Source organism: Ailuropoda melanoleuca, chromosome 2 (genome assembly GCF_002007445.2).
Source record: "Ailuropoda melanoleuca isolate Jingjing chromosome 2, ASM200744v2, whole genome shotgun sequence".
Taxonomy (NCBI): Eukaryota; Metazoa; Chordata; class Mammalia; order Carnivora; family Ursidae; genus Ailuropoda; species Ailuropoda melanoleuca.
In genome coordinates, this window is record NC_048219.1 from 15,661,879 (window position 1) to 15,685,296 (window position 23,418).

The 23,418-nt window shown below is 53.4% G+C and overlaps 1 long non-coding RNA gene across 1 annotated transcript; it reads right to left on the minus strand.

Moving 5' to 3' along the window:
• Window positions 1–6,103: 6,103 nt before the first annotated feature.
• LOC117796290 lies at window positions 6,104–13,815 on the minus strand. The gene is made up of 3 exons (XR_004620677.1): window positions 13,799–13,815; window positions 13,482–13,538; window positions 6,104–6,933 (listed from the first exon to the last, which is right to left on the minus strand). It is a non-coding gene; the product is annotated as an uncharacterized LOC117796290 (long non-coding RNA).
• Window positions 13,816–23,418: the final 9,603 nt, after the last annotated feature.

A 23,418-nucleotide genomic window follows, 5' to 3' on the forward strand; every position in this document is an offset into this window, starting at 1 on the left:
GAAGGGTAGGCTGACCAGGTTGCTAGGTGCAAACCAGCTTTGGAGGGTCAGGGTGGGCCCCTCTAAGGGGACGAAGAGGTGCTTCCTCTGTCCGCCAGGCCTGTTGCCTCTTTTCTAGCAGGCCAGAGAAGGGCTTCCAGCAGAAGACTCCAGAGCCTGGGCGGGTACTGGGCTCCATGGCCAGAGTCATGGCTGGTCTCCACGCATGAGGTCTGGGAAGAGCCACTGAATCGAGGAGTGTTGGAGCTGGAGGGAAGGCTAGGAGACCTCTGGGCCTCAGTGGCCATCTGTCAGACAGGGCCACCATTCACCCTGGCTTCAGGGTTGTGGTGAAGTAGACATTCTACGGATTGGGACGACTTTGGGACAGATGCTGTAGGGACACTGGCTGTGACACCAACAAGACTGTTGGTCCCACCGCCCCCAAGTGAGGTCTTCATGGAAATCTGTCGCTCTGACCACGCAGTCTGTGCTACTTTCTCTTTTCCTCATCGCTGGAGACTTTGGCCAGGTCCCTAGCTCCGTGCTCTCCAGAGCTACCAGGGTGCTAAGCTTTCAACCCACGTCCCAGGGAGCGGAGGGTCCTGCCCACAGGCAAGCCTGAGCCAGCGCGGAGGCAGAGAAACGTCTCTCGCGCCCTCAGCCGTAGTGTGTGAGCTTCTGCTCTGGGTTAGGTCAAGTGCTGTACTTGGGGTAGAGATGAATCTGCAGGGAGCTCACAGCTGGCTCGGGGAGATAGACGACAGATGGTCCCAAGGCAAAGGAGTGAAAAAGGAATCAGGGGAGGAAGGGAAATGAAGCAAGTGCCTTGGTCTTCCTGGGAAATCTGGGAGGAGCTTCAGCTGAATAGAAGCGCGGAAGTGGGGAAGGGCAGTGTGGACAGGGCGGACGGGGCTGGCGTGCTGGAGGAGGGGCCGGAGCAGGAGACCTATGAGGAACACATGGCAAGAAGGCAGGCTGGGGAAAGTGGGTAAGAGTCGGGTGAGGGAGGACCAGGTGGTCTGTCCTGTCTCCCTCCCCTAAGGCTCCTCCATCCTTCAGGCTCAGGGATGGAATGAAGTTCTGGAATATCCATCTTATCTGTTATTTGGTAATAACCCAGAACGGAACAGTCAGTGATTTATTTTATAAGCCACATCAAAAATCCCTGCTTGAAATGGCTTCATAAAGAAAGAGCTCTCAGTCTGTCTGTCAGGGAGGCCCTTCCTGGCACCAGCCCAGATGCTGTAGAGACAGAAACGAACAAGTGTGGCCCGTCCCGAGTAGCTTCCACTTAGTGGGAGATGGACCAGGACATGTGATTTTATCCCATATCATAGGAGCTTTGATAGAGGGGCTCAGAGGGTCTTTGGGGACTCCAAGAAAACAGACCTAACCCAACTTAGGGTGGACAGGCATTCTAGGAAGTATCTCAGGTCAGCGTCTCTGGAGGTGGACTCTGAGGTAGACATTGTGTGGGGAAAGTTTCCAGGGCGCTGTTTCTGGTAACCACACCTGCGAGGAAGTGAGGGGAACAGTCTTGACAGAGGGAGAGGCCTGACTGCTAAGCAGCGCACTGGCGGCCTTCACCGATCCCACGGGAAGCCGTGGAACTCGGAAGGCCAGAGTTGCCCAGAATCAGGCAGGGGAGCTGGACCTGTATCCCTCACAGACACCAGTCACCAGCTGTGGGCTGTCCTGGGGCGGGCGGGGGGCATCCGCACTGGGAGCAGCCGGTGCTCCTGCTCCTGGAGTTGGGGCATGAGAGCTGTGGTCCTGAGGGGGGGTCCAGCACAGCCTCCCCCATGGAAGGCCTCCCAGAGGGTGATGTCCATGCCCAGACTGGAAGAATGGGCAGGAGTGATTCAGGTGAGGTGGGTGGGGTAGTGGGAAGATCCTGTGCAAAGGCCCAGAGGCCTTACTTTTTGGGAAAAGAGTGAGTAATTTAATGTGGCACAAGCCCAGAGCTCAGAAGGGGTGGTTAAAGAAGAGGTAGGATAAGGAAGCAGGGGGCAAAACCCCGGAAGGGCCTCATTTGACAAAACCAGGTTCAGAAACTTGAACTTTGCCTCAATAGCAGTGAGGAGGCCAGAGGGTTAGGATGTCATTTGTCCTCCAGAGTCACTCTGGGTGTATAATGAAGGGGACAAAATCAATGGGAGGCAGAACACTTAGGTGGTTGTTGAAGTAAGTCCTGGGACTTACGAGTATTGACAGTGTGGTGGAAGAGAAGAAAGATCAGGAAACATTTAGGGGACAGAACTGATCCAATTAGTGACTAATTGAATATGGAGGTTATTCTTCTAACTTTACACCTATCAACTCACTTATGGTTCATAACAACTCACCAGGTGAGAACAATTGTTATCCCCTTTTTGCAGGTGGGGAAACTGAGGCTCAGAGAAATAATAGCTGTTAATTGTTAGAGCCTGGATCGAAACCCAGATTTTCTTGCTTCCCAATCTCTGTCTCCGCCCATTGGACGGCTCTTGGTATCGTTCTGTGTGATGGAGGACACAGGAAGAGAGCTGGTTGGCGAGGATGCTGGTGACGTTTACTTTGACATGTTGACGCCATGTTTCCCTGAAAGTCATCTGAGCAGGGATGTTCACAGGGCTGTTGCTCTGTGGGGCTAGGTAAGATGAGCACCGGCTGGAGTGGGCAATTTGGGGGGCCAGGAACCTGTAGGCGATACGTGAAGCCACAGGGCCGGGTGGAGTGAGAACACAGGATGGAAGCCGGAGGAACACGAACAGTTAAGAGGGAGGCAGAACAAGAAATCCCTGGTGTCTAAGACACCAGGAGTGATCGGCCAGGAATTTCGGAAGAAACTCAGAAGCCAGAGGAAGGGAACGTTTTCAGGTGAGCAGGGTCAGAGGCTGCAGAGGTCCGCTGAGATGAGGACTAAAAATCGTCCTCGGCTCACTGAGGCACAGACTGGACTGCCCCAGCGCGCACTGCCTGGAGGAGACGGAAGGCCCAGGCACAGATCTCAACACCCGCTTCCTCGCTATCTCTTGGCAGCAGTATAAGTGAAGGGCTTTCGGAACAAAATCTCTCTTCGGAGATTGATTAGAACAAACACCCTAGCACCTCTCTGCTGAGATAGAAATCTGACGCTTGTCATCAAAAAGGGGGAGACAGATCATGACAGCCTGTCCTCTGAAACCTGCCCGCTGCCTCCCACACCTGGAGAGCCCCCGGAGGCTTGGGCGCCGGCTGGCGGGGGAGCTGCTCCCACGGAACGTGCTCCCCCTGGCACCTACGGGCAAACACCTGGAGCCCTCCTAGCAGGCCCAGGGCTGTCCTGCGACAAAACCCCACCTCTGACAGTGGTGTGTAGCTGCCGCGTCCCCACCTGCGAACACATGCATACAGGCACACACGGGTACGTGCACACATGCACCTTTTTGTTTCCTCATTTGATAAAGTGAGGGTCCATTTTTATTTGATTGATGGATTGATTGATTTAAAGCATCCGATATGCAGTGACTATAGCAATAGTGGAAAGTGCTAGGGACCATGCAAAATGTTTTACATGCATTTGTCATGTAATCCTCACCATAACCCCATCAGGTGGGTTCATTATCCTTCCCACGCACAGAGGAGGACAGTGATGTCACACAAGGCGGCTTGCTCCAAATCTCACAGCTTGTAAATTGCAGGGCTGGGATGCGAACCCAGGCAGCTGCGTGTTGAGCTTTTGGTCCCTTTCTTTCCCTCTCGCTTTTTTCTTTCCGGTCCACTCCTTGCACGTGGTCAGCGGCATTGGCTATATTACATCTGCCCAGGCCACTTGTCAGCTTCAAGTCACACGCTGGCTTTCCTGCAGCTGCCTATTAAAACCCAGATGCCCTAGCTGGGCCTGTAAGGCCTCCTTTCTCATCCTTCCTCACATAGGCCTTGGATCCTAGCACCCGGCAAGATATGCTGTTTAAACAACATGTTGTGTGCATTCCTGTCCAGGAGGAAGTTGAGGGGGGCCCTGGGGGGGGGCTCATATTGCCTCATCTTTAAGCACTTCCAACTCTGGCATCTTCTCTCCCATGCCCATGACTTTCCCCATCCCCAATCCTAATGTTTGTGCAGTAAAAGCTATCCACGGGAATAATAGTAGCAGTGGGAATACCAGGAAAAGTTAAATGGAACGGCTAACAAGCCCTGGGTGAGGGCCATCTACATACCCAAATTTGTGGTTGCCTTTGGGCCAAGAAAGAATAAAGACACTCTGTCTCTATTCTTAAGGGGATTCATGTCTATATAACATGTGGGAAACAAGGAGATGCTAACAAGTGCAGCCTTGATGCTAGCTCTGGGTTGTAGCTTGCCAGGAAAGCAAGGAAAAATCAGGGCAGACTTCCTGGGAGAGATAGCCTTGGCACTGAACTGTTTAGGACTGGGAATGGAGAGGGGATTCGGAGAGTAGGGAGAGACTTGCATATTAAAATGCTTCCATCCCTCGGGTCTTCCTCCTCCCCCCATACCCCATGTCCCTCGCCCCCCACTCTATGGGCCTCTGCCAACCCCTGCAGTTTTGCCTCTCACCACTTGCACACAGTAGGTACTCAATAAATGTCTACCGAATGAATGACTAAGTGCTTAACACATGGTAACTAGTCGCCTTCTTATCATCACCTTGAACACTCTTCCCGGTCAACACCTTCCCCTCTGCCATTGACCCCTGTCTTGGCCTTCTGGGTCCTGGCTCCAACCCCAGCCCGGGGGAGTAAAGAGTTGTGTCTGGGCCCCAGGGATGCTGGTGATGTCTTGAGAACGGGGCTGTGAAAGCCACAGTGGGCCTGATCCAGAGCACTTGTCCCTGCTAATTATTACGGACAAGCCTCCTTATTGAACCTCGTCCTCTTATTGACATTCGGATGCATGAGCTGGGGCTGTTGTTTTAAACGCACTCATTAGCCACACAAATCAGTCCTGTTGACAGAGCGCCTTTGAATTAAGCATCTCGCTGTAGTCATTGGACAAGGAGCAATTTATAATGCCATTAGCAACGCTTTCGAAGGTTACAGGCATCAAAAATTGTTCAGCCGTAATTATTCTTAATGGATACAAGAAATAAACTGACGCAGGACAGCTTTTTCATTAGCCTTCAATCAAGGCTGATGGCTTTGAGAAATGTACAGTAAGTGCGTTTTGGGGAGAAATAATGATGTTACAGCACCTTTCCCAGGAAAATGCTCTCGGTACACAGCTTAACTTTTAATGGCCTTAATTTGACATAATTAAAAAAAATTTGAATTTGTTTTTGAAGATCTTGAAATAAATTATTTTGTTCCCATTTTTAACCCTTGGGGGAACTAAATAGCAGTCAGGGAGTGAGGGAGGCAGCCTCTGGGGATGGAAGGGCCATATGGGGAGCTGGGCTTGTAGGGCAGAAGACCCCAGAGAGCTCACCTAGCCTGGAATTGTGAGGTCTGTACCCCCACCCTAGGTTCTTGAGTGACCTTGGGAGAGGGATTGCTTTCCCGAGTAACCAGACCGAAAGGGATTCAAAGGCAACTCTATACCTATAGAGCCCATTTGCATCATCCAGGAAGTGGGACCCATATCGGGAGGGAGAAAGGAATCCCACTCCCTGGGGCAGGGCAGGCTAAGGAGATTGCAGAACTGGGAATAAACCCAGTCCCAAGGTATGGGACCTCAGGCAAGTGATGACATCTCTCTGAGCCTTGATTTCTTCATCCATGAAATGAGGATGACAATACCTACATCTTAGGGCCATTGTGAGTTTATTTATTTATTTTTTTATTTANCTCTGAGCCTTGATTTCTTCATCCATGAAATGAGGATGACAATACCTACATCTTAGGGCCATTGTGAGTTTATTTATTTATTTTTTTAGAAGATTTTATTTATTTTTTTGTCNCGATCCCATAACGCCGGGATCACGCCCTGAGCCGAAGGCAGACGCTTAACCGCTCTGTCACCCAGGCGCCCCTATTTATTTATTTTTTTAGAAGATTTTATTTATTTTTTTGTCAGAGAGAGAGAGAGCACGGGCAGGGGGAGTGGCAGGCAGAGGGAGAAGCAGGTTCTCTGCTGAGCAAGAAACCCAATGCGGAATCGATCCCAGGACCCTGGGATCAGGAGCTGAGTTGAAGACAGATGCTTAACCGACTGAGCCACCCAGGTGTCTCCATTGTGAGTTTAAAACAAAAACTGTTATAGAAGCTGCTGGCAAGTGCCTGGCACATAGTAGGTAGTAAAATAAGTGTTCATTCTTGAGGTCAGGGCTTGATCCACCTTGCTATGGTAGTTCTTACTGGCCAAGCCTAGGGCACCCCAAATGCTAGAAATGCACCAAGAAGGGGACAATTACGTTTGTCAGAACTTGTCTCAGGGAGGATCCTGGATGTGGCTGAATAGAAGCTGCTTGGGGTGGGAATATGATGTCTCCTTGCAGCATCCCCCCAAGACTAAAGGAAAAAACAGGCAGTTTCTCACCTGCCTTCTAAGGACAACGGGTCAGTTGAATGCAAGACATTTGCTTGGCTAAGTGGAGATGTGCAAGTCTGGGGTAGAACGGAATTGCTGGGACAATGAGGACATGGCAGAAAGCAGAAGAGGCCGAGCATCCCTCATCAGGCAGGACCCAATTTCTCCCCCAAATAAATGTTAAACAAATCCTTTCAATCTATTGGGTTGGAGAGGGGTCAAATCCTGATTTGCCCGGAGAGTTCAATGAGTCTGGTTGAGGCCTGAGTGTACTAAGACGGTACGCATGCGAGGTTCATGGCAAACTGTGCTGAGCAACGAGGATGAGCCATCTTTACCGTCATCACCGCTGGCTTCCTCAGTGCTTCCCCGGACTTGGTGGCAGACACTGTGTGGCACCCTGGCCGGGCCCACACACCTGGCATCTGGGCTTGTCTCCACGTTGCCCACTGCAGGACCTAGGATATGATGCCTCTTCCCTCTGGGTCTCAGAGTCCTCGTCTGAAAATGACAGAGTAGCAGGGAGTCACTATTTCAGACACCAGGACAACTCAGCACACTGACTGCTTATCAGCATGCGATCTTCATCAGGCCTGCCTAAGAGCAGAGGCATGCCCAGACAAAGACCTCAGAGCCTTTCGTGGCAGAAGTGTTGCAACTGGGAAGCATCTTGTCCATTGGCTTAGTGCCTTCTGGGACTTGGGGAGGCGGCCTCTGTTGTACCCAGCAGGCCGTGGTGCATTCAGGCTAGCAGAAGCTGAGCTTGGCGCCACTCGTGTGCAGCCTCAAGGCCAAAGGCAGAAACAGTGACTGGAAGCTGGCAGCTCTGGGGTTCTGCTCCCGGCTTGGCCATAAATTCCTTGTGTGACCCCGTGGGTGTCTGTTAACCTCTCAGGGCTCAGACTCCTCATTGTTACATCCTATGGAGTTTGGACCTAATATTATTTATTCCTCTCTCCCTTCCTCTGTTCCTTCCTTTCTTCCTTCCCTTCTTCTTCCCTTCCTTCTTTTTACCTGTCAAATCCTATTTTCAAGTGTACCCTTATACAGATGTCTAATATAGGAAAGAAAGAAAGATAGAGCTCATCAGGCTGAAATGTGGGTAGAGCCCCTCTAAGTTTCCTTGGCAGACCCATTAGGCTCCTCAGAGCATGGATGACCCCTCACAAGATGGCCCTAGACTCTCCTTGAAGCTTTATCTCCTGCTGTCTCCTCACCACCCACCAGCTCAACACCAGCCAACTTTCTAGTTCCCAAAAGTGCTATGCACAGTTGTTCTTCCCTGTCTTTCTTCTAGTTGTTTCCTGTTCCCGGAATGCTCTTGCCTTGTTTGTCTGGCAAACTCCAACTCATCCTTCTAGGTCTGCCTCAAATGCAACCTTCTCAGGAAGCCGCCCCCACGGCCCCACGCACAACGAATCTCTCACCTGTCTAGGTCCCATAGGACTTTGTCAGCCAACTGGTAAAAGCTGGCCCAGAGGGAATTCTAGCTACTGGGTCATAGGTCTTTCCCTCCAAACTGTAAATACCTGATAGACAGGGATGATCCCTGATTGAGCTTTAAGGCCCAGCACTTGGCTCATGAGCGTGGGACACCATGAAAGCCAGCCATTCCACGGTCTGGCACTCACTAGATGCCTACCTAGCATAGGTCCTGGTGTGCAGGTGATCCCCCATCCCAAGGCATGGCACAAAGTAGGCATTTATGGAGCCTGGCACACAGTAGGAGTGCAGGGCCTGGCTCTCAGTTGCTCTGTAACTATTGCCAAAGTGGAATTGCAATGGGATAGAAGCCCATTTCTGGGAAATCTGTTGGTTTTCCCCTAATCAAAGATAATGTATTTTCTCTCCCTTCACCACTGGTCAAAAGAGCAAATGTAATCAGCCCCTAAAGCCAGGACCAGACAGGGCTGCGGGTGTGAGGTGGTGGGAGAGGTCCCAGGGGTAATGAGCAGATACCGTTTCCTTATCGCCATCGGCATGTTCTCAAGCTATTACTCCCCGTCACCCTCGCGGCTCAGCCTCCATTTGGACTTCTTCTGATAAACACCAATATCTGTGCAAATTCTTGAGGCCGACTGCCTCCCCAGCCCAGGGGGTGCTCTGCTGGAACTCCAGATGTGTGATAAGGCCGGGAAATACATTTTCAGTCCACTAAGTCATCACATTTTCTGACAAGGATTCTCCGACGCGCACCGATCTCTGATGACTAATATTGCCCTCACTCAGCAGAGGGCTTCAGAAACCATCCAAACCATCACCAGGCTGTCAGGTGTCAGCTCATCCCTGGGCTTCACATTTTGAGAGGTCCTCTGAGGAGCTCTGAGTCCTGATAGGGGAAAGCAGCAGGCTCCATGCAGAGGAAGAGGACTGGCCAGCGGTCAGGAGTCCTGGGGCCTGAACTGCTTGCCGTGGGTGACTTCAGTAGGTCTGTTAACCTCGCCAGGCCTCAACTTCCCCACCTGCCCAGTGGGGAAAGGGATCTATTCCACAGTCTGAGGGACTTTTCTGTTCCAAGACTTGTGATTCTCTTACTTTCCTGCCATTAGGAGCATTGGATGGCAGAATGTCATTGCTGGGAAATGTAAGGGAGGGCTCAGGATCCTGGGGAAAAAGTAGTAGGAATAGCTGTATTCATAGGAGTAGTAATAACAATGATCATGGAACGCCCCTTGCCATGGGTTATTTCACCTGTTTTTAGCTCTGGACGCAGGCAGACCTCGATTCAAAGCCCTGCGTGTCCCCCGCTAGCTGTGTGACTTTGGGCAAGTTACTTAATCTCTCTGAGCCTCAGTTTCCTCCCATGAAATAAGGCGATAATAAGAATTTAATGAGATAGTACAAGGTATTTGTAGTACAGGGCTTAGAACACTGGAAGCACCAATAAATGTTGCCTTTTTAAAGATCAATATTAATCATGATCCTTATAACCCTAATATGTGACTCCTTACAATCCTTACCAAGTAATGATCTACTATCCTGATTTTGCCGATGAGGGACATGAAACATGGAGATGTTAAGTAACATTCCAGAAGGTCAGAGCCTGGGTTGTCCCAGGTCTATCTGACCTCCGGCTCATGCACTTAACCGTTGCACTGTGCACCCTCGCAAGAACCCCTCAGCCCCCTGGCTCTGCACCCCTCGCTCAAAGCCCGCTTGGCCAGCTAGCACTGGCATCTATGGGCATGAAGGTGATTGGCTGAGAGCTGGTGAGTTGGACAGGACTGTGGGGAAGCTGCCAGCCCTCGGGGGCTCTGGACCCCTGAAGGGGTGGGCTGGGACTGAGGTACGGGAGTCCCCTGGTCACTGCAATTTGGGCTTTTCTCTGGGGAAGAAAAAAGTTGGGAAGAAAATAGATTGCAGTCTGTTACAGACCCAGGGGCTGCAAATCATTCTGAAAATTAGCTTTCTATGGGAAAATCTATATACTAATTAACTCCATGGCCTCTCTAACGAGTTTAAGCACAATAAGGCCGCTGAAAATATCGAGGCATTTTGCAGCTGCCTTAAATTCTACCTTGGGAGACATGCTCACAGCTCACGAGGCTGGTTGAGAGGCTCCAGAATGAAAGAGGAATCTTAAATGATTCATTTCCAAGGGCAGAAGGTGGGGAGTCATGACTTTGGTTTACTGCGGAGGGAAGCACGGAGCTCCAGGCTTGTTGGGACGGAAGGAGTGCCTGCCTCGGTGGCCTTGGTTGGCGCCTGGGTGTGGCCCAAGATTTCCCACTCCTTGGAACTCGGTCCTCAGCGTGAAGACTGAGAAGCCATCACTGGGTTGAGACAGAGACAGGCTTCCTAGGGACTTGGCCACAGAAACCAAGATGGGAACATTCTGCCAACAGCTGTGCTGGAGGGACGTGATGTTTGGGCCAGGGAAGGTGGCAGCCACATTCCTACGTGCGATGCAGGAGACAGTCTTGTCAGCAGAGTCCTTCAACACTTTGCTTCTCCTAGGACACCGACTTTGCTCCTCCGGGGCTGCTGCCCTCTGCCCTCCGGCCTTTGCCCAGGCTTCTTTTAGACCCCAGCTTGTGTAAGGAATCACTGATGCGGTGCTGTACAGCACCCACGTGTGCTCACTCGAAGGCAGGTGCACAGCCATGAGTGCTCGCGAACAGTCACATGTGTGTGCAGCCACTCCCTGCACACCCCACACTTATAAAAACCCACGCACTCACACCCATATCTTCATCCATCCTTACACACCGCACCGAGGTGGGCTAGACACCCTGACTGTTGTTCCCTGGAAACAGACCATCAACCCACAGCCCCAGGTAATCCTGAGGGGTAAACCTCTGTGTGTTTCTGGGGGGCAGGGGCCCAGGCCCCGCTCTGCCTCTGACCCTTCCAGGAAGTGCACACTACTGCCACCCCTGCCATGCTTCAGAAAGCAACAGTCCAGCTGTGGCTCTGAACAGAAATCCCAGCAGGGCCTGTCCACAGTCCAGACGTCCCTGCAGATGTCCATCTGGGTCCAGCCTGCTGCTGCGGCTCGCGGGGCTCCACGGTGCCTTGCCAGAGCAGGCTGCCAAGAAATACCTCATTCTCCACGAGTGATTTGTGGTGTTAACATGGAAGTAAGAGGGCTCTTCGTGCTCAAAGGGAGGTGGGAGACCGTGGGGGATGCCCGAGCCTCCGCCAGCCATTCTTGTTCCCTGGGAGTCTGTCCCACCCACTCTAGAGAGGTGGGTATGGTCGTCCCTGTTTCCCGAGGAAGACATCGAGGCTCAGGGAGATGGAGTGACCTGCCTAATCCCACGTCTGATCCCCAAGTCTGCTCTTTATGTTAACCCGCCCACTGGGCGTGCTGGCTAAAACGTCCGAACCTCTCTCCAGCCACGAGGGAGAACGTCTACGAGGGGAAAAAGGAGGACCCTCTGAACGGTACCCTTCTAAAAAGGTGTGAGACTGTCACACCCTACCATCTGAGCTGGATGGCAGGCCAGCTGTCACGCCCTGGCTGGATGACCTTGAGCAGCTGGTCCAACCCCCTGTCACTTCCTAGTCCCCCCTCACTAGGTCTCCCTCCCAGCTCGCGGCAGAGCTGACCACTTCCTCCTCCTCGAAACACCTCCTTTCACTTGGCTTCCTGGACATTACAGTGCTTTGGTTTTTCTCCTTCCTCGCTCGCTGCCCTTCCTTGGGCTTTTTGCTGGTTCACCTTCTCCTCTCCGGCCTTTGAACCTGTAATGCCACAGCCCTGGCTCCTCAGCTCCCCATGATCTCACCCAGCCTTGTGGTTTTCAATACCATCTCGGGTTCATGCCTTCCAGATGCTCACTCCATCCCACAACTCCCTCCAACCCCAGACTCCTATCTGACTGCCCACCAAATCTCCCCTTGGGCGCCTAATAACATCTCAGAAGAACACCTGCTGCCAGTTGCTCAGGTCAAAGAGACTGGAGACCTCCTTGACCCCTCTCTTTCCCTCACCTGCCACACCTTCTCAATCGGGAAGCTTTGCTGCCTCTTCCTCCCACATATGTCCACATCTGACCACTTCTCACCATGCCTACTGCTTGGAAGAGTTCTCTTCCCCACCAGGAGATATCCCTGGAGCACGCCCAGTCCAAGCCACTGTCCTGTCTCACCTGGATTATTCCAACTGCCTTCTTAACGAAGTGTGTTTCTGCCATTTTGCCCCTGTGGTGTCGTTCAGCAGCCAGAGAGACCCTTTAAAACACAACTCACATCATCATTTTCCTCTGCTCAGAAGCATGCCATGGCTCCCCGGCTTCACTCAGAGCGAAATCCAAAGTCTACAATGGCTTGAAGGCCCCTAGGATCAGGCCTCCCCATGATCGGTGTACCCCCCTAACCTTGTGACCACCTTTCTAGAGACTTTCCCCCTCACTCACCACTTCAACCACAGGGCCTTTGCACCTCATGCCCCATTGCCTAGAGCACTTCCCCAGATAGCCACGAGGCTGACACACTTACCGCTGTCATGTCACCTTTTGGATGAGGTCTACCCTGGTCCACCCTATTTTAAGTGCCCCTTTCCCAGATCCCATGACAGGTATTCCCATCCCCCCCTTACCTTCTGTGCCCCATCCTCTCAGCACTGATCTCCCTTCTAACTTGCTATTTATGTATGCTTCTGCTTATTGTTTCATTGCCCCTCGTCCTCCCGCTGGAACACCTGCTCTGTCGAAACAGAAGTCTGTCTGCCTGCTTTGTTCCCTGCACATCCCCAGTGCCTGTCCATTGTGGGCATCCAAATCTCTTTATTGAATGATTATTGTTTCTTAACCTCTATGAGCCTTGGCTTGTTCATCTGTAGGAGTGGGTTACTTTGGGGATTAATTAACGTATTTAAATACCATGCTAGCGCCATCATACCATCACTCCCTCGCTGAGGCGAGTGCCCTGACTTCTCTCTCAAGTCTCTGCCTCATTTCAGACACTGCTGGTGTTTTGGTGCCTTTGGCTTTCTGGGGGGAAAAGAGAGTGGTGTTGGGAGGGAAGACAGTGTCCGGGGCCTTGAAGCCCTTCCCCTGGAACCTCATCCCTGTTCCATCAGAGGCCCAGGGGGAGGATTCCTCCAGGAGCTTTCTGGGTCCCTTTGGCCATAAGCACAGCATTGGACAGGAGTGTGGGAAAGCCCAGGTCCGCGCCCACCCTGCAGATGATTCCGGGAGAGGGGAAAAAAAAACCCGACCAACTTGTTTAAGGGTGGGAAAAGCAATAGAATGAAAGAAGAAATTTGCTTCATAAATAGTGAAACAGGTGATTTGAACGCTTAGTAAGGAAGGACTAGGAAAGAGCAGTAAGATATGTATGAGAACAATTTATTCTTATCAGAAAGCTCGTAACTGCAGCGCAGGCGTTTCCCTAATGGAGGCGTGCATAGGGAGGGCGCTGTTTGTCTTCGAGGGTACGTTATTGTTGTAACTTGGCAAGTTTAAATAAACTTTTTCCCTCTAAATCGCAACACATCCAGAACACCAGTGACGTAGAAACCACAACCGCTTCTCTTTGTCCATCAAGATGGAAAGTAACATCGAAGAACTATGCAAAAACCTGAGTAGCTGAACAGGACTCACCCATGAACTAGAGTTGGAACCACGAAGAGTGATGGGCGAGTCTGGCTCTTCCTTCCCCTTCCAGAAAAAGAAAGAATGTAGTCAGGTTATTACTGTATCTTGAGCTAATGGCATATGTAGGGGTCCACAGCGGGAGATGGCTACAACTGGCTGATGCTATTTCTCTTCCCTCCCCATCCCTTCCCTTCCCCTCCTAGCCCCTCCCCTCCCTTTCCCTTCCCCACCCTCTTTCTCCTTCCTTCCCTCCTTCCGTTCCATCTGTCCTTCCTCCCTCCCTCCCCTTCTTTAAGTACGTTTGAACACTTGGGATGCCCTACCTTGTGCTTGGTGCTTGGGATACAAAGACGAAAGAGATACAAGAGCTCTGATCTCAAAGAGCTTTAGTTTGGTGGGAGGGGCAACTTGTGAGCGGGCAGCCACATCCTACAGCAGATGTTTGCACAAAGTTCTATGAAACCCCAGAGGAGGGCGGGGCTGGGAAGGCCTCACTGAGGAAGCACCACACTGAGCTGCGGCCAGAGGGCTGGAGGAGTGGTTAGGAGGGGTGGTAAAGATTTCTAGGAGGAAAGAGAAGCAGGTGCAGAGGCATGAAGGTTAAGCTTGTGATTTTGGTTTTGTGTGTGTGTGTGTGTGTCTGCATGTGTATATCTGTGTGTGCATGTCTGTGTCTGTTGGTGTGTATGTGTCTGTGTATATGCATGTGTGTATCCGTGTGTGTACATATGTGCTGTGTGTGTGCATGTGTGTGTGTATTGCGGGGCAGTGGGACCGAAGTGGTGGCGGGACTGATGGGGACAGCCCAGCTCGTTGCCTGAGGAAGCCCTGCCCTGTGTGGGGTCCGTCCCTGGAGTCCTATCCTTGTCGCTGAAACAAAGCCATCGTCATGGAGGGGATGTGTCTCCTTGGAGGTCTTGGCATGGGAAGCACAGGGTACGGGTCATGGCCCTGGGAGCTTTTCTGTCCCTACGCCAGATGGGGGGGCTTCCCTTTCCCTGTCACCGGTGGCCCTCTGTGGGGGCTGCTCTGCTTAGGGCTTTCAGGCCACGCAAAGACACTGTCCATGAGGCTCCTCGTGGAACGTTTCGTTTCGTGGCATCTCCTGAGATGTGGAACTCGTCAAGAGCAGGCTGAGCCGTCCTGGGGCTGGCGGCTCCCCCGTGGGGCGGCTGGGCCGGCTGGGTGGACCCTAATCCGCAGTGGGTGGGGGCTTGCCCACCTCTAGGTCCCCTGCCCCCAGAACAGCTCAGGGCAGAGGAGGAGCTCAGCCAGGGGCCTCTGGAACCCGGTCCCAACCTTGACGCCCCCCTAGCCGTCTCTGTCGTGGCAGCAGAAGTGCAAGAGGGCCCTGAGAGGGCCGCCTCCCTTTGCCTGAGGCCTGGCCCCAAGCCCTGGGAAGCCGGCCAGGGCAATGGGGAGGTGCCCCCTCCCATTCTGGGAAGGCCAGGGGCTTCGGCCTGGGGGAATCCGTGGGCACGGCAACAAGATCGGAGACCTCTGGCAGCCTCAGGACAAAGGCTGAGGAAAGTTGAGGTGGAGTTTGGCACTCGGTAAGCACCGGTGGATGGTAGCTGTGAGCTCCAGGAGCCCAGGGACATCTGTCTCTTTACAGCCGCCAGGTACAGAGCCACATGGTTCGGAGGCACTCGGGGGAACAGTTCCTGGATGCGCACATGCATACGTGAGTGATCTCATGAACCTTTCCTCCTGTCCCTTCGGTAAGCCTCACCACGCAAGGCCTCCATCCCACTCTAGTCTGTTTCTCTGAGCTTGAGTCTCGCACGTTCTTCCCAAGGAGTCAGGCTCAGGTCCATTCCTCGTTCCCACTTTCTTGTCCAAGGCTGAAGTGAAACTCACTCACGCCCACAGTGCCCCTCGGACCCATTTCCTGTTGTAGGCAGCCGCACATCTGCGAGAATCTCTCCTGTGACTCCCCAGATTTTTCCTTTATGAGCAGAAGAGCTGGAGGGACCTCAGATGGGCCTTCTCCATCAGAGAAGAAGCCCAGCTTGTGGTGTGATCATCGAACCAGAGTGTAGACAAACGTAGTGGCTTGCCCAGAGCCCCTTAACCAGGACGCGGTGATGGCGAGGAGCAGCTGTGACAACATGCTGGCTGAGATCGTGGGAGTCAGTTGCCTGAGTCTGGCTGCCGGTTCCGGTACTTCAGCTCCTGGGGCCTCAGTTTCTCATCCATAAAGTGGACATACTATTCCCCACCTCAGAGGGCTGTCGGGTGGATTCACAGAGTTCACGTGCACAAAGTGCTTAGAAGGGACTTGGGAGCTAGAAGGTGCCGACTGGGTGTTGACTGTTCCCATCGCTGGCTGCGTCGAACTGGCCCAGATCTAGAGCCCAGCGTTTTACTGGAGTGTCTGCCTGAATCCTCACCATAAATCTATGGAGTCCTACAGCTGAGGCCACCGAGGCCTCGGGAGACAATGTGGCTTGCCCCAAACCCCAGTGTTGGCTCCCACAGGTCTGGGTCAGGTGTGGACTCAGTCCCTGCTCACTTCAGAGCCCTTCCCCTGGTGGAGTGCTTAATCTTCNTGGGGTGGGGAGGGGTGGGGGGGCTGAGAAACAACTGCCAGTGTAGACAGTGCGTGGGCCTAAGAGCCGGTGGGAGAGGAAGCCGTCAGCCCCGCACCTGTGGCTGCCCCACCTGAGCCCCTCAGGTAAGCAGACCTGGCTGGAACTGGGAGCCAGGCCGGCAGCAGAGCCCCCGCCCGGCCCCTCCCAGCGGCAGCAAGCTTCTTCTTTAAGTCAAATGTTGCCTGGAAGTCATTGCTTCAGCAATTACCTCTGAAACCCATTGTTTCTCAGCCCCATTAACATGTCAGATCCTGGCAGCCGCTGACGGGGCAAACACCCCTCCGAGGGCTGCAATTCAATTTAAGATCGCCTCCCCTGCACAGACAGCCTCGGAGCCGGCCCATCTCCAGATTTCACCAAATCGAGGAAAGGGTCTCAGGGCGCAGTTTGATCATGCTGCTTCCTAAATTAAAAACAAAATTGTAAGTGTTAAACATCTTTAACAAGTCATTAAGCCCCAGCCATAATCCAGAAAAAGTCCCTTAATGAGTAATGACATATGTTGTGAGCGCAGTTATCTCCTAATGCCGGGAGCCGAGATGGCGTGATGAAATGGCACAGTGCTCAGAAGGGATGGATCACCACCAACGGCAGGGTAATTCCAGCCTGTGGGGCTGAGGACCCTGGAGGGCCGAGGAGGCCAGGCACTCTCGACTGGACGGGGCGCTCCTCAGCCTCCCTGCCTGTCCTGGCGCTGGAACCCCCTGTCAGCATGAGGGACTGCCCCGTCCCCACTCACAGACAGCTCGGCTCTGGGCTCTGCCCCAGGATGGCGGGGTCTGTGCAAATCCAGAGGTGGGACGCTAGCCCTCATGCACTGTCCCATGGTTGCCAGTCCTCCCAAGCCATCCTTGTGTCCCAGCCCAAGTCCCCAGGCTCTTGAACAAGTCATGCATTTTCTCCCAGTCCTATTGATGTGAAAATGTTGGGGTTTGGAGAGAAGAGTCGAGAAAGAATTCTTGAGGCACCTTTGGTGCAAGAAGGGAGGTTTTATTAAAGCCCGGGGACAGGACCTGTGGGCAGAAAGAGCTGCGCTGGGATTGTGAGGAGTGACTGATTATGTCCTTTCTAGCTGGGAAGGGGTTAGGGATTATGGAAGCGATGTTTCCAGGACCTTGAGGGGCTAGTTGCTGTTAGGAAAAGGTCATTCACTACCGTCTAGTAAAACCTGAGTCATGAGACCCTTCAGATGTATATCAGGGGGCCATATGCTTGGAGGATGATTGCCAACATCTATCTTGCGGGGTAGAGATAAAGGAAGTTTCCAAAGGAATTTTTATATGTTAAAGGAGACTTACAGGATCCTGGAGGTCAGGATAATGTTAAGCTAAGATTGTCTTTTGCCCTTAGCAAACGATCACCATCAGGACAGTTGAGCTCCTAGAGGAAGGTCACTCTGTCTCAAGGACTTGTCAGTGGCTATAAGTTGTAAGGAAATTGCATTTATTTTTTTTTTTTGCCTTTCTTCTCCACATCATTATCACAGAGACTCTGCTTTGTCCCTCTGTCCCTGCTGGCCTCTCTCTCTGCTGCCCTTTCCTCCCCCCTGGCTTCTGGATCCTGCCCTTGATCCCTTCTCCATTTGTTGAGGCCCTGACTTGTTGTCTGGGCTTCCATTCCGTCTGTGCCCCAGAATGCCTGATGCAGTGCTCTGGCCCTGGCTGACCACCCTTCTGAGCCCCTATCTGATGTTCATTTTCTCATAGTATCGTTCCAGATGTGTGAAGAAACTAACTGGCTGGCCCTCACCCCCAAGTCCCAGTTCTCAAAAGAGAGACCCTGTTTGCCCAGCTTGGGTCCTGTGACAGCCCCCAGGGTCATGGGATGTGGCCCACCCACAGGGTGATAAACAGCCCTCAGAGAAAAGGGCTTCCTTCTTCCTCTTTGGACTCCTGCGACTTTGGCCCCACACATTCCACCCACCCACCTCCTCCTTGCTGGGTCCCTCCATGCACTGCTCTGGGATTTGCGGCTGGAGGATGTCCCTCGAGCCAATGAGTCTTGGATCAGAGAATCCAAAGCAGGCCCCAGCTCTTCAGTAAGGGAAGGGGGAAGCAGGGCAAGGAACGGGAGGAGGCCAACTGAGGGTATGAATAGCTTCCCTCCATCACGCAGGCAGCTCTGGAATGGAACTTTCACCCCAAAGCATTACCTGCCTGAGCCGAGCGGCAGGTGCTGGGAGTTAGAAACAAGGCAACCCCCCCAACTCGCTCACTCTCTCACTCCCTCGCCCACGGTTTATTCAACAAGTGTTCATCGCCACACTCTTATCTGAGTGTTTGCTACCGGCCAAACACTGTGCCAAGAACTTGGTATACGAAACTGGAAACACAATCGCCCTGTGACATAGGTGCGATTATGAGCCACATTCTGTTAAGAGAAGGAAACTGAGGCCCAGAGGGATTTAGAAAGTGATCTGCCCCCGATCATGTGCTCTAGAAATTTTGGAGTCAGGATATGAACTCAGACTTCAGAGCCAGTGGGCTGGTGTCTCTGAGAGAAGAGCTATGGAGGATACATATGTGTATATATATATATTTATTCTTTTTCTTCTTCTCTTCTTTCCTAAATCTCAGGCCTCTACAATTATTTGAGACAGCCTTGCTAAATACTAACACACTGGTCCCCAAACGAACCCAAATCATTTAAATTTTAACAGCCAATAAAACAGTTGGAATTTCAGAGTTGGGAGGTGGTTGAGAGGTCTCCCGGCTTCACCCTTGGGTTGAACAGGTGAGGAAAACGAGGCTGGGAGAACAACTGTCTGGTCCGAAGTCACGAAGCAAGCGCGTGACAGCGGCCGTGACGGCGACGTGCACACGATGCCGCAGGAACCACGCTCCCCGGTTTCCCGCGGTCGGCTGCTTTCACGAGAGCGCGGGAGAACGCCTCCCCATGCAGTTTACTTAGAAACAGCAGAGGAACGTCCTAGAAGAGCATCAATGCCTGACCGTGCATTCAGAATTCGACACGTACAGGGGTTCCCCTCAGTCCTCGTGACCGGTGCCAGAAGGAAGCCGCGTTGCCCGTCAGGGGCCCGGGGCAGGGGGTGCGGCCAGGTAAGGCAGGAAGGGGGCACGAGCCCGCCTGAGACCCGGATGCTCTCAGCTCAGGCTGGTTGACTCCTGCCTGGCCTGTTGACCTTCTACCCCACTTCTAGATCTTACCCTTCTGTCAGTCCTCAATTTTAAGCTTGACCCATATCTTGGATCCTTCTGCCTCAGTGGCTCTTTTGTACCTAAGAGCTTCTTGGCTGTCCTGCCCTTGGGATCTCTGCTTTCTGACTTCGTTGACGTCCCACAACCAGGCCTGTGCTTGGTGCTCAGAGGTCATCACTTGGCTACAAATCTAGCCCTGTAAGCCACTCAGGGACCTTTAGTGTCAGAATCGTGCCCAGGGGCCCGCTCGTTGCTGGGACAATTAAAGGGGGGGTAGGCATTGAGGCTGAGTCACAGGCTTCAGCGTCCGGCAGGAGATGGTGGGGTGCTGGGGTGGGGGCACTGGACTGAGTCAGAAAGAGTTGCCACTTCCAGCCAGATAAAAGTTGGCTGTGTGACCTAAGGAGAATCCCTGCCCCTCTCTGAATGTTGAGTGGGACGGGCTAGGATACTTTCAAGCGCACACAGCTCCAATTCTCTGGAGGAGAGGAGGAGGCTGCATTCTATAGTCCCTACTTTCTCTTTCACATGTTGGCCTTAGGGGACCTGCCCAGGCTCCAGATGGAAAAGGCTACTGAGAGGTCCACTGCAGGAGAAAGCTGCTGACCAGAGATTTCTCATTCCCGGCTTCTGAGCATCCGAGGTGGCTGGGATGGAGTGGGCTTTTCGGAGCCATCTGGCGCTCACAGCATGATGGACGGAAGGCTGGTCAGATACCATGGAGCATTCCCCCAGCGTTCGCCCTGTAGCGCTCGCTCTCCCATCCTGGGACCCGAAGAGGGACAAGAAAACCCTCTTTGTTCTGGCCAGACAGTACAGAGCCTCGTTGCCATGGCAGCAACAGCCATTTCCTCCAGCTCTGAGACGGGACAGCAGCTCAGCTGGGCCTGGGCTCAGGCCTCAAGAAGCCGGGAGCAGAGGTCACTGCTGTATGTGGGGGGTCTGAGTCAATGAGACCCCAGCAATGCACGGGCTGAGCAACAAGAAGTTGGCAAGCACCAAGGCTGCTTTCCTGTCATCCAGAGCTGGGCTGGGGAGCAGCCAGGGGCTGGGGCTGAGGCCAAGACTCAGGGACCCAGCTGCAGAAACGGGGCTGCCCAGATGCCTGAACCTTGCTCAGCCAGGCGAGCACAGGGGTCTGGCCTAGCAGGGGCTGCAGAGCCCTGGAGGAAGTGGTGGAGAGAAGCCCCGAGGGGTGTGGGCAGGGGAAGGAAGGAGACAACAGTCCTGGACCTATCAGACCTGAAATAGAGTCCGCGACAAAGAATTCGGAAACTCCCTGCTGACCTGTCTCTCTCCCTTATCCATTTTTTTAAAGATTTTATTTATTGGACAGAGAGGGAGACACAGCAAGAGAGGGAACACAAGCAAGAGGAATGGCAGAGGGAGAGGCAGGCTCCCCAGACCCGATGTGGAGCTCGATCCCAGGACCCTGGGACCATGACCTGAGCCGAAGGCAGACGCTTCACAACTGAGCCACCCAGGCGCCCCACTCTCCCTTACCCACTGAGACCTGTGGGGTGTGGGGCTTGGGTGGGAAGGTTGGAAAGACTAAGGGGAGAGTCTAGGACTTCCAGGGATGAAATGGGCCGAATGGGAAGCTAGCGCCTGGCTCAGCATGTGGCTTCTCTGCAGGGAACAGAGGTGCTCTATGCTCTCAGTTCCGCCCGTTGCTGTGTGATGGGGTATGGGGTGCTCGCCTCCCAAAGCCTCCGCCTGCTCATCGGTAAGGTGGGAATCCACCCCTGAGTGTTCTCTGAGAACATGAAGTGAGATAATACATGCAAAGTGCTAGGGGTACCGTTCGCCGCAGGAAGTACTCAGGACGTAGTGGTGACTGATAGTTTCATTATGAGGTTGAACTGGATCAAAGTGCCACTTTGGTAAGTCAGAAGTAGGCTGAATATCAGCAAGTTCCTCTGCTTCAGCCTCCAGTCTGTGGGTGTGCTGCCCCCCGTGTCTGGGTGAGGCTGCGGGCGAGAGCTGAGCATTCTGCCANGAAGGCAGACGCTTCACAACTGAGCCACCCAGGCGCCCCACTCTCCCTTACCCACTGAGACCTGTGGGGTGTGGGGCTTGGGTGGGAAGGTTGGAAAGACTAAGGGGAGAGTCTAGGACTTCCAGGGATGAAATGGGCCGAATGGGAAGCTAGCGCCTGGCTCAGCATGTGGCTTCTCTGCAGGGAACAGAGGTGCTCTATGCTCTCAGTTCCGCCCGTTGCTGTGTGATGGGGTATGGGGTGCTCGCCTCCCAAAGCCTCCGCCTGCTCATCGGTAAGGTGGGAATCCACCCCTGAGTGTTCTCTGAGAACATGAAGTGAGATAATACATGCAAAGTGCTAGGGGTACCGTTCGCCGCAGGAAGTACTCAGGACGTAGTGGTGACTGATAGTTTCATTATGAGGTTGAACTGGATCAAAGTGCCACTTTGGTAAGTCAGAAGTAGGCTGAATATCAGCAAGTTCCTCTGCTTCAGCCTCCAGTCTGTGGGTGTGCTGCCCCCCGTGTCTGGGTGAGGCTGCGGGCGAGAGCTGAGCATTCTGCCACTTGCTCTGTGGGTAACCTTGGGCAAGTCACCCGACTTGTCTGGACCACTGTTCCTCCTCTGAGAAACAGGGATGNTTTAACAGCCAATAAAACAGTTGGAATTTCAGAGTTGGGAGGTGGTTGAGAGGTCTCCCGGCTTCACCCTTGGGTTGAACAGGTGAGGAAAACGAGGCTGGGAGAACAACTGTCTGGTCCGAAGTCACGAAGCAAGCGCGTGACAGCGGCCGTGACGGCGACGTGCACACGATGCCGCAGGAACCACGCTCCCCGGTTTCCCGCGGTCGGCTGCTTTCACGAGAGCGCGGGAGAACGCCTCCCCATGCAGTTTACTTAGAAACAGCAGAGGAACGTCCTAGAAGAGCATCAATGCCTGACCGTGCATTCAGAATTCGACACGTACAGGGGTTCCCCTCAGTCCTCGTGACCGGTGCCAGAAGGAAGCCGCGTTGCCCGTCAGGGGCCCGGGGCAGGGGGTGCGGCCAGGTAAGGCAGGAAGGGGGCACGAGCCCGCCTGAGACCCGGATGCTCTCAGCTCAGGCTGGTTGACTCCTGCCTGGCCTGTTGACCTTCTACCCCACTTCTAGATCTTACCCTTCTGTCAGTCCTCAATTTTAAGCTTGACCCATATCTTGGATCCTTCTGCCTCAGTGGCTCTTTTGTACCTAAGAGCTTCTTGGCTGTCCTGCCCTTGGGATCTCTGCTTTCTGACTTCGTTGACGTCCCACAACCAGGCCTGTGCTTGGTGCTCAGAGGTCATCACTTGGCTACAAATCTAGCCCTGTAAGCCACTCAGGGACCTTTAGTGTCAGAATCGTGCCCAGGGGCCCGCTCGTTGCTGGGACAATTAAAGGGGGGGTAGGCATTGAGGCTGAGTCACAGGCTTCAGCGTCCGGCAGGAGATGGTGGGGTGCTGGGGTGGGGGCACTGGACTGAGTCAGAAAGAGTTGCCACTTCCAGCCAGATAAAAGTTGGCTGTGTGACCTAAGGAGAATCCCTGCCCCTCTCTGAATGTTGAGTGGGACGGGCTAGGATACTTTCAAGCGCACACAGCTCCAATTCTCTGGAGGAGAGGAGGAGGCTGCATTCTATAGTCCCTACTTTCTCTTTCACATGTTGGCCTTAGGGGACCTGCCCAGGCTCCAGATGGAAAAGGCTACTGAGAGGTCCACTGCAGGAGAAAGCTGCTGACCAGAGATTTCTCATTCCCGGCTTCTGAGCATCCGAGGTGGCTGGGATGGAGTGGGCTTTTCGGAGCCATCTGGCGCTCACAGCATGATGGACGGAAGGCTGGTCAGATACCACGGAGCATTCCCCCAGCGTTCGCCCTGTAGCGCTCGCTCTCCCATCCTGGGACCCGAAGAGGGACAAGAAAACCCTCTTTGTTCTGGCCAGAGTACAGAGCCTCGTTGCCATGGCAGCAACAGCCATTTCCTCCAGCTCTGAGACGGGACAGCAGCTCAGCTGGGCCTGGGCTCAGGCCTCAAGAAGCCGGGAGCAGAGGTCACTGCTGTATGTGGGGGGTCTGAGTCAATGAGACCCCAGCAATGCACGGGCTGAGCAACAAGAAGTTGGCAAGCACCAAGGCTGCTTTCCTGTCATCCAGAGCTGGGCTGGGGAGCAGCCAGGGGCTGGGGCTGAGGCCAAG